The 16255-nt window shown below is 34.4% G+C and overlaps 1 protein-coding gene across 1 annotated transcript in view; it reads right to left on the reverse strand.

The window, feature by feature from the left end:
• Positions 1–16255, reverse strand: part of LOC118187478 (uncharacterized) — a 77039-nt gene that overhangs the window by 17639 nt on the left and 43145 nt on the right. The window lies entirely within an intron of this gene.

Below are 16255 nucleotides of genomic sequence, written 5' to 3' on the forward strand. Positions count from 1 at the left end.
GGAATTTAGACCAACAATTGGAAAGCATGACTTACATGATAGTACTAATGACAATGGACAACGACTAGTACTTTTCTCTGCTGAACACAACATGATAATTTCAAGCACTATGTTCAGCCACAAGACAATACACAAGATGACTCACATCGACGAGTACGTGATTGATCCCGTACTCATCGATTCTAGGATTCTTCGGATATCCAGGATGTTAGAACTTATCGAGGTGCCACCTGTTATTCCGACCACTTGTTGGTTATTGCTCAACTAATTGCTAAAATTTGAAACGCTCGAAAGATACGGGGAGAAAGGCAGACAGAGTTTGATTGTGAAAAGCTGAAAGTTGAGGCAATTGAACGAAATTTCCAGTCCTCACTCAGGGGAGAACTAAGATCTAAAAACATGATTGAATTGGAAACCTTGGAAAATAAGTGGAGCTTACTTAAAGACTCGATCATACAATCAGCTGACAACACACTGGTACATATGGAAAAACCCAAACCAAGGGATTGATTTGATAATGAATGCTTCGTTATAACACAGGCAAAAAGAGCTGCTTATAGAAATATGGCCCAAAAGCGACATTCATGACACTCTGTTGAGGAATATAAGAGATCTAGAAAACAGGAGAAGATCCACCGGCTTAAGAAAAGACTTTTTCACGACGATCTATTTAAGGATGTTGAACATCTGAGGGTGTCCAATGAAAGCCGTGCTTTCTATCGTGAAATTAATCTTGGCCGCAAAAAATTTTAAACCTAGAACTACTGCCTGTAGAGATAAAAGCAACATCACCCTAAATGACAGAAAAGAAGTACTCCACAGGTAAAATGAGCACTTAAGTAATTTGTTGAATGACCATACACGGGATGGGTCTTCAACCTACCCAAATACCTCTGCAAACACCAATAGTATCCCGCTACCATCTGTGGGAGAAGTCAGAGAAGCAATTAAAAAGCTCAAAAATTACAATGCCCCAGGCCGTGACTTAATTACTTCAGAACTCATTAAAAGAGCTGCAGGTCAAAACATTGAGGAAATACACCACTTCATCGAATCAGTTTGGAACCAAGAAGTTTTACCCGAAAATTCGAAACTGAGCTTCATCTGTCCTATATATAAAAAAGGAGACATTTTGGAATGTACCAACTACAGGGGAATCAGTATCCTTTGTGTTTTCTACAAACTATTTTCCAATATACTTTTTAGTAGACTTGTAATTTATACAGAAAATATTGGGGGTGATTACCAATGTGGTTTCTGCAAAGGAGATCTACAGCAGAACAAATCTTTAACATTAGGCAAATTTTGGAAAATGCTAATGAATATGGCATTGCAACGTACCACCTTTTTGTTGATTTACATCTCTAGAGGCTGCAGCCAGCAAAATACATCTAGCAATCAACCAAAATAAAACTAAATACATGCCATGTGGTAATAACAGCAATCCCTATTTTGAAATTGGGAACTACAATTTTGAAACTGTTAGCAAATTTAAATATTTAGGATCAGAGGTTAATACTCTCAATGATAATGCCCGAGATCCGTAGTAGAGTCACGGATGCTAATCGATATTTTTTCGGTCTAAAAAAAATACTTGAAGTCTAACTTCATTAGCAGAAAAACGAAGATTTTAATTTACAAAAGCTTAATCGAACTCATTCTTACATACTCTGCTGAGACCTGGGCGATGACGGAAAATGCTAAAAGTATTATTTCTGTCTTCGAAAGAAAAATTTTGGAAAGTATTTTTGGTGGCATAAAATGTAACAATATATGGAGAAGAAAAACTAACTCTGAACTCTATAAATGCTCTATAAAAAGATCTTCTCGGCCAGACCATTCGGCACCCGAAAAAGAGGGAGACATAAACTTAGGTGGCTCGACTGTTTGGAAACAGACTTAAGAATTTTAAAAATAACCAATTGGATGTCCATGGCCAGGGATAGAAGAGCTTGGAATTCGATTCTGAGAAAGGCAAGGGCCCATCCTGGGCTGTCTGGCCATTGAAGACGAATCCACTAATATCAATGTCTCAAAGCAAAATCTTCAAGCAAGTAGCTTAATATTTTGATAGGTAAAGCAAAGAGACTAAAAATTTGAAAAGTTATTGAAATAATTACGTAAAGAATGATGAATGAAGTGTCTAGTGTGCAAATATAGAAAAATAACACTTCTCTGACTCCAGTGGAACCAATATTTTATTCCTTACGAAGTTATAGATTCTTATTCATAAGATTTATTTACATTTTACATGGACGTTCAATCGCGTGACAGAAGACCGAAGTTTGTTTACTTCATTCTTCGCGGAGAGTAGAAGGTGTTGCCATTCCGCTTTAACTAAATTTAATTAGAAACTTAACGGAACTGAAGCGACACTACACACCCCCTCCCTAGTGACAGCGATTATGGAAGATAATCTTTAAAGTGACTGGGGAACTTCACATGTCTGCCGGTTCTAATAGTCTTGGTTTCATGATGAGTTTCTGAATTTTCTTCAGTGTTCTTGAGTGCAGTTGTTTCCCCAAGTTCCGCTTTCTTGGAATGGGAGTTTTGAAAAGGAATATCAGAATCTTGCACTAGGAAACATGGCTTTAGTCTGTCTATTGAAACTCTTTTAACTTTTCCTTGGATTTCAATATCGAAGTACTTATCCTTTCTTGCTCTTACAGAATATGGTCCAAGATAGAAAGGCTGTAGCGACTAATTATTAATGTTGTTGTATAGGAATACGTGAGAACAGTTGGAAAGATGTTTAGAAACAAAGACTTTTCTATTTCCATGGGTGGTGGTAGAACTTGGTTTCATAGCTCTTATTATTTTCTGAAGGTTTTGAGAAAATTCAGACTGTTTCATATGAGGTACTGTTGAAAAGAATTCACCAGGTAATGCTAAAGAGGTTCCGTATACAACTTCTGCGGATGAGCAACCTAAGTCTTCCTTGATGGCAGATCTTATGCCTAAAAGAACGAAAGGCAATGCTTCCAGCCATGATTTTGATTTGAGTAGATGACATTTGAGACTTGCTTTTAAAGTTCGGTGTTGTCTTTCGATCAGGCCATTTGCCTGTGGATGTTACGCAGTTGTAGTTTGTATGAAAACCAAGATATTTTCCTAAAGCTTGAAAAAGTTGGCTATCAAATTGCCGATCTTGGTCAGATGTTATGCGATTCGTAATTCCAAAGCGTGAAAACAAAGTATAAATAAAAGCTTTAGCAATAGATTCTGCTGATTGATCTTCTAACGGTACCGCTTCGATCCATCGTGTATAACGATCGATGATGGTTAGAAGATATTTGAATCCTTTCCAAGGAGGTAGCGTCCCCACCAGATCTATGTTTAAATGCTGGAATCTGTGTGGAGGTACTTTGAATTCTCCCAAAGATGAATGTGTATGTCTGTGAACTTTAGATCTCTGGCAAGATAAACATGCTCTAGTCCATAGTTGGCAGTCTTTATTCATATTGGGCCATATGAAACGTCGTGTTATCAATTTTATCGTGGATCTTATTCCAGGATGAGATAAATTATGGATTGAAGAAAATATTTTCTGCCGAAACTTTGCAGGGATCTATGGTCGATTATAATTTGTAGAAGTATCACAGTAAATTTTCTTGTCGCTGTCCGGTATAGGGATCTGCAGGATTTTTAAGTTTGGGTTATTTTTTAGTATCTCCAAGTCGTCATCTTCTTGACAGTCGACTATAGTTTGTAAGTCTATTGCAGATGGTACAGAAATGGTGTCTATGCGAGAGAGAGCGTCTGCGACGGTATTGTCATGCCCTTGTATGAATCGGATATCGGTTGAGAACTGGCCTATATATGATAGTTGTCTAACTTGTCGTGGCGAAGCTTTTTCCAAATTTTGTTGTAAGGCAAATGTGGTTTGTGATCCGTGTATATTGCAAAAGTTCGCCCTTCTAAGATGTATTTGAAATGTTTTACTGCTGTATACTTCTTTGTCGTAGGCACTAGATTTTTGTTGTGCTGATGTCAAATTTCAGGAAAAGAAACTCAAGGGTTGTTTTTCATTATTCACAATTTGATGTAAAACGGCTCCAATGGCAGTATTGGAAACATCAGTTGTTAGCAATATTTCAGCCTTTTCGGATGGGTGAGTTAAGTTTGTGGCATGAATAAGTGCATCTTTTAAGATCTGGAAGGCGTTTCTTGTTTCTGCCGTCCAGGTTATTTCTTTTCTGCAGTTCTTCTTAATACCACTGAGCAATGTTGTTAAAGGTTGTTGCAGTTTCGCACAATTTGGTATAAATCTGTGATAAAAATTCACCATACCTAAAAATCGTTTTAAAATAGTAAATGACTTTGGTTCTGGGAAATTTTTGATGGCACCAACTTTCGTTGAAAGAGGTTTAAGTCCTTCAGCTGACACTTCGTATCCCAGGAATGCAAGTTTTGTTTGACAAAATTTACACTTTGCCGCATTAATATACAGGCCATATTCGTTTAGTCTCTCGAGGACTGCTCGTAGATGTTTTCGGTGAGTTTCTTCATCTGGAGAGGCTATTAGAATGTCATCCAAATAGCAAAACACGAATTCTAGTCCATTCAACACACTGTTCATGAAACGTTGGAACGTTGGGCCGCATTTCGTAGGCCGAACGTCATGAATGGGAATTCGAATAAGCCAAAGGGAGTGAGAATGGCCATTTTCGGTATATCTTCTTCGCGAACTGGAATTTGTTGGTACGCTCTAATGAGGTCTATCGATGAGAAAACTTTTTTTCCAGCTAAAATGGAACTGCAATCTGTTAAAAATGGGAGAGGGTATCTATCAGGAATCGTGACGTTGTTTAACGCTCGATAGTCTCCACAAGGTCTCCAATCACCTGATTTCTTCATAGCGAGATGTAGTGGGCTCGACCAGTTACTTTTGGATGGTCTGCATAAACCCATTTGGAGCATAAATTCAAACTCCTGTTTAGCCGCTTTAAGTTTCTCAGCTGATAGTCTCCTGGCTTTAGCGAAAACTGGTGGACCTCTGGTTTCGATATAATGTTCGATGTTATGATTTTTAACTTTATCATTAACTACATTCAGTTTTAACAAATCCGGAAAATCGTTAATGATACGTTTATATGGATCATTTAAGGCATTTAAATTCGTAATATTATTATTGTTATTTTGAAAACAAGGAGTTCCATTGGTTGTTAAGAATGTAGTACCATCAATCAACTTGCGATTTTTAGAATATACCAAAAGGTTAAAATTTGCAAGAAAATCCATGCCTATTATCGGTTTGTTTACCTCCGCAATTACAAAAGGCCATGTGAATGATCGTCTGAGTCCAAGATCAAGCTTGAGTAATTTTTGGCCATATGTTTTAATTTTCGTACCATTTGCAGCAAAGAGTTCTTATTTTGAGATGTTTTTTTAATCTGCAGGTAAGGGAGGAATGACAGAAATTTCTGCTCCGGTATCTATTAAAAATTGGGTAGCCGATTCTTTGTCGCTGATGAAAAGACGACTCAGCTGCACCCCTTGTCCCTCCGTCGTCAATGAGAGACGGGGAGCTGGTTTTCCGGACTATTTGTCTGTGATGTTAATGAGTAATTGCAGGGTTGTTTACACTTAAATGAGTTATCACCGAATTTTTTATGATAGTAACAAATATCACTAGATCTGTTACCACTGTAACTCCTATCTCGTGATTTGGATCGGTTACGACAATAGGGACGACTGTGGCGTTGTTTGTTTAAAGCAGAAACTTGTAAGCTAAGTTCACTAACCTGTTTTTGTAAACTTTCAATCACTTCCGTTTTTACTGTTATGGATGATGCAGCAGCTATTTGGGGAGTAACAGGGTTTAATTCGCAAATCTTATCGGCCATTGTAGCCACTTTTGACAAATCTTCACTACTAACACATATAATGCTACGCATATTAACGAGTAAACGTTGTAGCCACAATGTTTTTAGGAAAGTACCTGTTACTTTATCGCCAGCCAAATTACGCACCTCACACAGTAATTGAGATGGCTTTTTGTCACCCAGTTCTAACTCACTCAGTAATTTTTGGGTTTTTTGAGTCTCTGAATCAGCATATAATGAAATTAGTCTATTTTTAATTGCCTCATATTTATTATCTTGTGGTGGACTTAGCAAAATATCAGATACCTGTGACAAAATATCGGGTTCAATGGAACTTATAACATAATCATATTTTGTTTGATCTGCATTTATTTTTACATTTCTAAATTGTGCTTCTAGTTGAATAAACCATATTTTAGGATCTGGCTTCCAAAAAGGAGGAACTTTAACGCTTACCTTGGCGACAGATGCAGTTGTTGCTTTAATTTCGGTTTCGTCTTCGTCAGCTATTCTAGAATTCGATCACGCCGGGATACACCAGTGAAGTGTGTAGTGTGCAAATATAGAAAAATAACACTTCTCTGACTCCAATGGAACCAATATTTTATTTCTTACGAAGTTATAGATTCTTATTCATAAGATTTATTTACATTTTACATGCACGTTCAATCGCGTGACAGAAAACCGAAGTTTGCTTACTTCATTCTTCGCAGAGACTAGAAGGTGTTGCCATTCCGCTTTAACTAAATTTAATTAGAAACTTAACGGAACTGAAGCGACACTACAATGAACATAAAGAATGACTGCAAGGGACGTCCGGTATCCTTTTCTGTCATTGCACATTTCCTGACATGACAAGGCTCTACCACGTACACTTTGGTAACGAGGCTTGGAAACCCCGGCTAACACCTTGTTGTTTATTAAAAATAAAAGAGACATGCACCAATTATTATATTTCATAATAATAATTTTGACCCAAGCTCTATAAATATATTATGATATTAATTTATAAGTCTTTACAAAGTTAGTCTTTACAAAGTCTTTATAACATTTCACCTGTATAATAGTTATATGATATATGATTTTAAAGACTAAAAAATAAATTTGTTCTGTTTTTTCTTTGTTTGTTTCAGGTATTCATAACAAAGAAAGGAGTGTTTTTATCAAGAAAAATGGCTCTCAGGTGTAAAAATGCATAGGATATACCTTAGTTTATTGAAGTTAAGAATGGGTGCTTCGTGGACTAAAAAATATGTGCAATATCCATTGTCACACCCCTCTGTTTAAGAATATCGATCAGTCCTGAATGATAAAGAAAATGATTAACTAAGGAAGATCTAGAACTTGATAGTGTGCATGATTTAATTCCAAATATTAGTATTGGAATAATTCATCCTCCTTATTTTCAACAAAAACTCTTCATTTGATAATATACATTTGTGCTTATCGGTGTGGTGTCTTGTGTAAAAAATCGTCAGTATTATGAAATAAATGGAAAGATATTTGGTTATTGCAAGAGCTTTACGTGCTGAAGAAGTAAAAAAACATTAAAGATAATTGCGGATATTATGAAACTGAGTATCATAAGACTGGAAAAATATTTCTGAAACAAATTACCTTGTGATGCATGTACGTAATGGGTATGTTCATTTTATTTCATAAAATTCTGAATTTAATTATTGATAATAAGCAACTTTTTTTTTTTTTTCTAAAATGCCATTGGTGTATTGTCATTATTCTATATTGACATGTATTCTCTTATAATTATCAATGAAATCAAATATTTTATAATAGAATATGGAAACTTGTGTTGAAAGCCTGTTGATTGAAACACAAGTGACCGTTACGCCTTTGGAATTTGCATTCTCATTGCCAATTTTGAAAAGACATTCTTTTACATTTTCTTAAAAAAAGTTAACATTATAGCGACTTTAGAAGTAAACATTGGCGACTTCATATGAACCAGTCACTTGGCAAATTTAGCAAAAATTTGCCGATGACTTCCCCATAACAGAACAGTACCGGATTCCATATCTGAATATTTCATTAAAAAGAGAGAAAACCATTTATTATAAACATACAGTAAGACCCCGCTTAACGCGGGGGATAAGTTCCATCAAAGTAGAGCGTAATGCGAAACAGCGCTAAACGAGGCTATCTTAACATGCAAAACATGGGGTTAGGGAAGGATGGATAGAAAATTGGTTAGGTTATAAGGATTATGATAATTTTATTAACAGTTAAATTTTAAGTTCCTTTCCTCACACTACTTCCGGCCAGAACGTAGTTTCGTAATCTTTCTGAATATTTAATGAGAAGGAGAGGTATTTAAACCGCGAAGTTACTTACAGAGTTAGAGAGAATCAGAGTTTCTGATTTACGCGCGTCTGCTTTTTGGCTACTCTCTCTCTCTCAAAGCTGTTGTTACGCTCGGACTTACTCAGATAGAGTCGATAGAGTTAAGGGGCCAACTCGATTAGAATCTTGATAGCTTCGGCTATATTTCTTTAGTTAATCTTAGTTTTAGTTAAATTTTTAGTCTCTTAAGTTCAAGCCCGAGTGTCGGCTTTGATTGTACACTCCAAGACGGAGTTTCGTTAAATCTTGTTGGAATAATAAGGGGTTAGTTATCCTTCCATCTTGTTGTTTCTTGTGACACGAACTTAAGCGATTATTCGCTAACTAGTTCTTAAGATTCGTCACTTTCTACAGTAACTGAGAATTACACTAGTGAAAATCTTACAAGGTATTAAATTTAATAATTTTTAAATAAAAATAAAATCAAACATTTATTTCTTACAAAAATAAAAATAATATAAAGGAATATACTTATAAAAACAAATAAAATTCTCAGTCAGTCAGATCATTCAGTCTATTCAGTGTTTCCAATTTTCTGCCTTTTGTCAAGAAGGCATTATAATAGATTGGCTTAATGGCATCTTGCGTTCAATTTCGTCGTCAATCCATATAAACAGTCGTTTTCCCATTTCCTCTATCACGTTATTTCTAGAACGGGTAATTATAGTTGCAAAGCTTGACGTAGTTGCAGTTGCCGATGACAGTATTTTTTTCTTTATTCTTAAGAATTGTCCTTATTGTTGAAGTTGCCAAATTCAATGCAGCACTAATTTGAGATTGACGTTCAGCAGAATCCATTCTTCTAATCACTTGCATTTTAGTTTCCAGTGAAATGCTTTTTCTGGTTGCTTTCTTTTCTTGTGTTTTACTCGTATTATCACCCATGATAAAAACAAAGATCATAATATTTGTCACTGTATTAATCGTTATAGTATTATAGAAATTTATACTTACATTAATGTCAACAAATGTTTCAAATGATAAAAATGCCTCCGTACAGCACCGCACCAAACAAGAAACACAACTACACTGTTTCAGATATGTTATTTGGAAACTTAGCGCTGCGCACAATTTCGGGGAATCCCCGTAGCTCTGCGAGCAATTTCGAGGAATCTCGGGTTGAAATAAAAGAGCGCTAAACCGAAACAGCGCTAAACGAAACAGCGTTAAGCGGGGTCTTACTGTAATAAATGCTTCATATTATGAACGTTCATTTGTTAAAATGATCTAATTTTATATTCTTGCATTGTATTTCTCTTGTGTCAACACATAATAATATGTATCAGATTTCAGTTATAATGATATGTGTAAAGATGCTGTAATAAAATTGGTTATAAATGTGCTGTTGTGTATTTTTCTTTAGCAGTTGAATTTATGAAAATTGGTATTACTTTCTAACAAACAAAATTTTATATTTTAATATAAATCCATCTATGGACATTACAACAGACATTATATTCTGGAAAATAATTTATTATGCCTTTCCAAAACTAGGATTAAAATGAAAACAAACTTGAATGCATAATAATTTTTAATGAATAAATACATTGTGAAATATGAAAGTGTTCTGACATATCACATTAAGACTGCAATCAAGTAAAGAATTCTTTATACGTGCAGTGGTGGTTTTTTTTATTTATTTATTTATTTATTTATTTATTTATTTATTTATTTATTTATTTATTTATTTTTTTTTACAATTTGCAGAGTCTTGAATATTTTACTGATCTAAATTCATCTAAAAAAATTTGATGTCATGATGAGTAGTGATTTTAGGTAAACGTTTACAGTTGGGTGCCCTTTGTTTTTTGGCGATTCTTTTTTGACGCTAAGATCGGCGCCAGGAAGGCACAATTTCAAGATGGGCGCTAAACAAAACCAAAATAAGAAGTCAAATAATTGCACAAGCCTACCAGCGGGCAAGCGGTAAAAGCCGCTGAACACTGGTAGTTCGGTCCGGGGTTCGAATCCCGGCAAATGGGCTGGCTGCATGGGCGTTTTCGTTATTTTCCGCATGTGTAACGTGGATACAAGCCAGTTTCCCTTAAAAAGACCTCCACGGGGCATTCCTCCTTTTCCATGTAGTGCCTAAGGGCGGAGCACGTAATAAGCAAAAGAAAAAAAAAAAAAAAAAAGAATTGCACAAACTCTGTGTCCATGTACACATCGATTTGTTTTCACTTAAAAATGCTTCCTAGACTTGCACAAACTAGGCATTGCGCACTGCCTTAAATTCGTCCATGTGCACATCAATCTATTTCCATTTAAATAAGAAAGCTAAAACAAAGTTAAAACTATCATAGTAACCAAAAGTGAGGTTTCATCGCCAAAATTAAAAAAAAAAAAAAAAAATTGTCGCTAATCAAAGGGGCACTCAATCCTACGCTAGAGCCTCACTTTATTTTCTTATTATTATTTATATTCTTTAAAACTGAATAATTAAGACTCATTTTTACTTTAAACAATATTCCCGAAAAATATGTGCTCTCTTGTGTAAAATGTTTACTTTATAATCTGTGCAAAATAATAACATAAATAAAAAACTTAATTATTTCTTAAATATAAAGTAATTAAATACTTTCATTATCCTTATTCTAAGAATTACAAATGAAAGGGCATAAACAATAACACAATTAAAAGAAACACACTACTGAAAGTTTCTCATTAGCGAAAAATTTACAACAGAGCAAGCCATTACAATACTATAAGAATTTATTAGTAGTAAGGTAAAAATTAGTTGAGCATTCTTTCACAGTAGCGATACATTTTTCATTCACAATTCTTAATAACACGCCAAAGCAGATTTATGATTGGTGCATCAGATTTAAGGTCACACAAAAGTAAATTTGATTTAGAAGACCAAGAAATATTCCATGTCAAATTTATGAGAAAGATCTTCACCAATGTTAAGCTTATTATCTAATATTCATAACAGTGGTTAGTTGACTATCACAAAGCTCAAAAGTACTATATGCTCATAGCGAAGGACTTTCTATTGAGAACTGGCTTGCATTCATATTATACGTAAAAAAAAAAACAACCATGCAGGTAACATGTTCGGAAAATGAACACAAAATTTACTCTTAGCATTCAGTGACCTTAACCATTCAGCTACTCGTGGGCCTAACTATTGGTCAAAGAGACAAGCAACAATTTTTCAGCAATAACTATTGTACTTTTTCACAGACAGAACTGAACAGTAAAAAATTATTTAGTTTCTTTCTTTTAAAAGCAGGAGTTCAAAACTTTGCTCATGCCGCTTTTTATTTTGAATAAGCTTCTTGAAAAAAATTCCACGTGCAGTCAAACATTACATGATCTTTGCTTAGATATTGCAACAGGAGGGAATATTTACCGCATCTGCTTTGCATATTTATAAATTCTTCATCCATAGTCATATTTCCATTATTATTTTGTCTCGAAAATTTTGAATTATTTTTCACATAGAAAGCATAATTTAAAAATTTCAGGAGGACTTTTAAACACCACCTAAATTTGCAAAATTAATTAATTAATACTGCTAATTAAAACATATTTCCTGTTCACACATTGAAAATAAATTTAAAGTAACTATAGTTAGAAATACAACATGAAGGTTTACTATAACATAATAGCATGATAATAGGATCAAAATGATGCAGAGAATATTTAAATTAATACTTCTTCAAAATGCCTAAAAAATACGCAATTTATTTATCTTAATATAACGAAAAATCTAAATAATTTATAATTTAGATCATACTGTCTATACAATTTTTAACAAAGGTGCAAACTAACAGGTTTGGTGACAATACATCAAAATATAGCATGCGACTTTAAATTACCACGCGTAGAGTAAAATTGAAACAAGGAAAGGCATATCACATTTCTAACCAAGCACAAAATTTACATGAAATGTAGTGTACAATTTTACAAATAGCATAAACTATTTTCGATACTAAAAGAAACAACATCACAAACAGTATTGGCTATAATTTACCGCACAAACACACACACATTTTAAAGTTTATTTTGTATTTATAAAATCATTTGATCATGAATACATGAGAGTTAAACGAAAATGCACATTTTGAAGAAATACGAAGAGTAATTTATTCTAATATTGTATGGAAAAATTCGAAGCTGAACTTACCTGAAAAACAGGCTCCTGAGACCGGAATCTATTGATTTTGACGAGAATTAATTATCCATTTTCTTCGTCTTTCTTCATTTTTGGGGGAAACGTCCTAAACTTATTTTTTGAATGATTGGAACAATTTGATGCAACACATCCACCCATATTTCTCAAAATTAAGTCGGAATCGACCAACAAATATGTCAACAAAAGAACACTGATCCAATAGCAATAGTTAACAACCTCGCTTCGTTGGTTAAAACGGACGACGCATCAGATCTCCGATGACCACAACTTGTGGCGTCACAAAACCGCCATCTGACTTGTGGTAGAGTCGGTGTCGGTCTCATCAGACCCATTAGACTCGCGTCGACGAAGAGTCGAACAAAGGAATGAACTAGCCCTTTTATTTATCCATGATTCCAATGAGGCTATAAATCGGCACCTGGTACAGGTTTTCGCTTCTATGCCTGGAAAAGAGCCAAAATGATTGTCTTACCTAAAGCTGGCAAGGATACCTCCCGCTCAGAAAGATTTAGACCAATTAGTCTGCTTCCTGTTTTGGGGAAAATATTTGAACGTATTATACACCACAGAATGCAACCGTATTTTGAGAAACTCCCAGAAGAACAGTTTAGATTCCTAAAAACACTTTCCACTGCGAAACAATTGGTCAGACTTTCAGAGTACATCGGCAGTGCACTACATAACAGACAAAATGTGGCTTTACTCATGCTAGACGTGGCCAAAGCGTTCGACCGCGTCTGGCATGAGGGTCTAATATTCAAGCTCCGCTCCCTCGGATTCACTAAAACTTTAACGTGTCTCATCTACTCATTCCTTAAAGGCAGAAGTATTCGCGTTTCTATTGGAAATGAGATCTCTGAAGTCAAAAGAATTCACGCGGGCATCCCACAAGGGTCAGTTTTATATCTTTTCTTTGTGACAGACTTCCCTAAAACAGGCATAAACTACATTTACTTCATTGGCTGCTATGCCGATGATACGGTGCTTGCTGTCAAATCTATGTGTCCGAATCTAGCTGTCAGGAAACTTCAACAAGTCATGCCGCAAATAGAATTCGGGTGCACTAAATGACGCATCTCAATTATTGCAGATAAATCCAAGCTACTTATTATAAGAAAGAAAAACTGTGCTACGGAAATCACAGAAAAGCTGAAGCTCTTCGACACAGAAGTTCCCAGAGCACGCAAGTGAATTAGCTTGACGTCATTATCAATGATAAATTCTCATTCTCTTGGAAGGATCATCTGACTCATGTAAGCGAAAAAACACTAGGAGTTATTCAGAGTCTTACCCCAATTTTTATCGAGCACTCTAAACTGGACTTAAGAAGAAAGCGGCACTTATACATCTCTTTTATACGGCCAATCTACACATACGCATCCCCCGCGTAGGCATCAGTTAGAGACAGGGATATATCTAAATTGCAAATTACTCAAAACAAGCTGCTGCGCACCTTCACGAACGCGCATTATTTTACATCAAATAAGACATTACACAAAGATTTGAAAATTGAAACAGTCATAGAACATCTTCATCGTTTAAATTCCAGCTTTTTCCAGAAAGCAGTTACATGCCCTCACATGATGAAATTAAAAGTATTTGATTACATTCCACTACCTAAAGATAAAGAGTTACGTCCGCTTGCAGCCCACTTAGCTAGAGATCTGAATTTTCCTACATAAAGCAGAATCTTCCTGTATATAGTTGTATATATTGTACATAGCATTCATTATTATTACATTAGCATTCTCATTATTTTTATCGAAACTTCTTTAATTATATCTGATTTTACAAATCGCATCTTTGTCACTGTAACTTTATTTTAATAAATGTATGCTTCTCAGAGTTTGTATTCTTTACAAACTCGTTATGTCATGTTTTATACTTTTGTAACGGCATAAAATATAAATAATTAGTTTGAAAGTAACTCACAATAATTTAATACTCATAATACTATAATAATTATAAATGTTTACTTTGCATATTATTGCATAATCGTTTTTGGCAACAGTTTTTATCTTTAGAATTCGATTTGTTTATTAAAAGATAGAAGATGAGATTTTTGACTACTGAGCTGGTGAATAAAAATTATAGGAACTACTTTGATATACCTCCCAAATCGGAAATTTGGCGACTTTTTTTCTCGCCAAGCAAAATACCTGTTTTTGGCGCCTTTTTATCTTGCCAAGATGGATTCTCGCTAAATACAAATAATTAATACATAAAAAATACGGAATCATTAAATACAAAAAAAAAAAAAAAAAAAAAAAAAAAAAAAAAAAAAGAATACTTAAAAAATAGTCTACAATTACAGTACTTTCAGTTATTTTTTATTCATTGTTTAAAAAAATGAAATTCATTAGAAAAGTATTAAAAGTATGTGTATTATTATTACCTTAAGATAGCCATATAAGACATGTATTCATTTTCTTAATGAAGTGCGAAATTATATGGGCAGTGGTGAGCTATAAAAATTTTAACAAAAAGCATGCACTTATAAAAATTAGTATCAATTTTGGTGCTACTTTGGTAAACGGTTGCACGGATTTTGGCGAGTTTTTGGCAATTTTTCTTTTGGCGAGTAATACGACTTATGGTAAACCCATTGCTGGATAAGTTATTTATGGTAACCGATACTTTGTTGACATTTTATTTAAAAAATAATGCGTGTTATTATGCATAAATTCCGTGTTTTAAATATTATTTATGGCTTCTAAATATTAAAAATCAATTTAATTTTGCATTTTTATTTGAAATAAAAATTTTATTCTTTATCATATTTTATGAAATTTTATGCTGTGGATGATGTAATCAGTGACGTCACCTTACTTTAAAAGTAATTGGTTTTAATATCTATAAATTTAATCTAATGTTTTAAACATTATTTATGGCTGTTAAATATTAAAATACAATTTAATTTTGCATTTCTTTTTTAAAATGATTTTATTATGTATGAATTTTTAAATAAATTTAATTCTAGGCGTGATGTAATAAGCTCTCTGATTGGTTATAGAATATATGTGCATTAATGAGCTGTAATAAGCTCCCTGATAGGTTGCTGAAAATTTGTGCATTACCGCGCCATTTTAAAATTTAATTCATATCTTCGAATTCCTTCAAAAATGTCTCCTTCAAAGATGAATGTTGTTTTTGATAAGTACCAAGAATTTTTGGTTTCGGAATAAAAAAATTGTCCTTTGAGACCTTATTTTCGCCAGCCTGGCTTTCCTAATCAAAGATTTATTTATAATTTCTTATAAGGGTCAGAGGAAATTTATTTTAAATTTTTCGAGGAAACGTCGTTAATTGTTTCTTCAATGAAGTGCGAAAATGTAGATCACAGATGAAGACCGTTAGAAGAGCCGATTCTGAGACGGCCGTATATGATATTGTGGTCATGTTGGAAGAAATAACCGCTGTAACGGTAAGAAAATTATTAGACATTCCTCCTTTTTTACCGGCAGTAAACTTCCAATTGCTGTCATTTTAGCTCTAGTGTACGAAATATTCATGGGTTCTTCGTACGATAGAAATCAGTGTGAGCTCGGTATTTTTTCAGAAGCTGTAGCCGACTGGCGCAGTTATATAACCGACGTTTTAATTAATTTTGTAGAAACTAAAATGGAGAAGATCGGAGGGCCAGGGAAAATCGTGGAGATTGATGAGTCCAAAATCGGGAAACGAAAGTTTAACAAGGGTCGATTCGTTGAAGGGCAGTGGGTTTTGGGGGCGAATAGAGGGCGATTCAGGTCGCTGTTTATTAGTTGCTGCGCCAGACAGAACAGTGGATACTCTTCTCGCTTTAATTAAGGATTGGATCGAACCGGAAACCCTGATTATTTCGCACTGCTGGAAAGCTTATGACCATTTGAGCGAAGAAGGTTTTAATCACTTGCAAGTTAACCATTCGCTCCATTTCGTAGATCCTGAA

Source organism: Stegodyphus dumicola, chromosome 11, assembly GCF_044657685.1.
Source record: "Stegodyphus dumicola isolate Sdum_Otavi_A_Nest chromosome 11, ASM4465768v1".
In the NCBI taxonomy this organism is placed as follows: Eukaryota; Metazoa; Arthropoda; class Arachnida; order Araneae; family Eresidae; genus Stegodyphus; species Stegodyphus dumicola.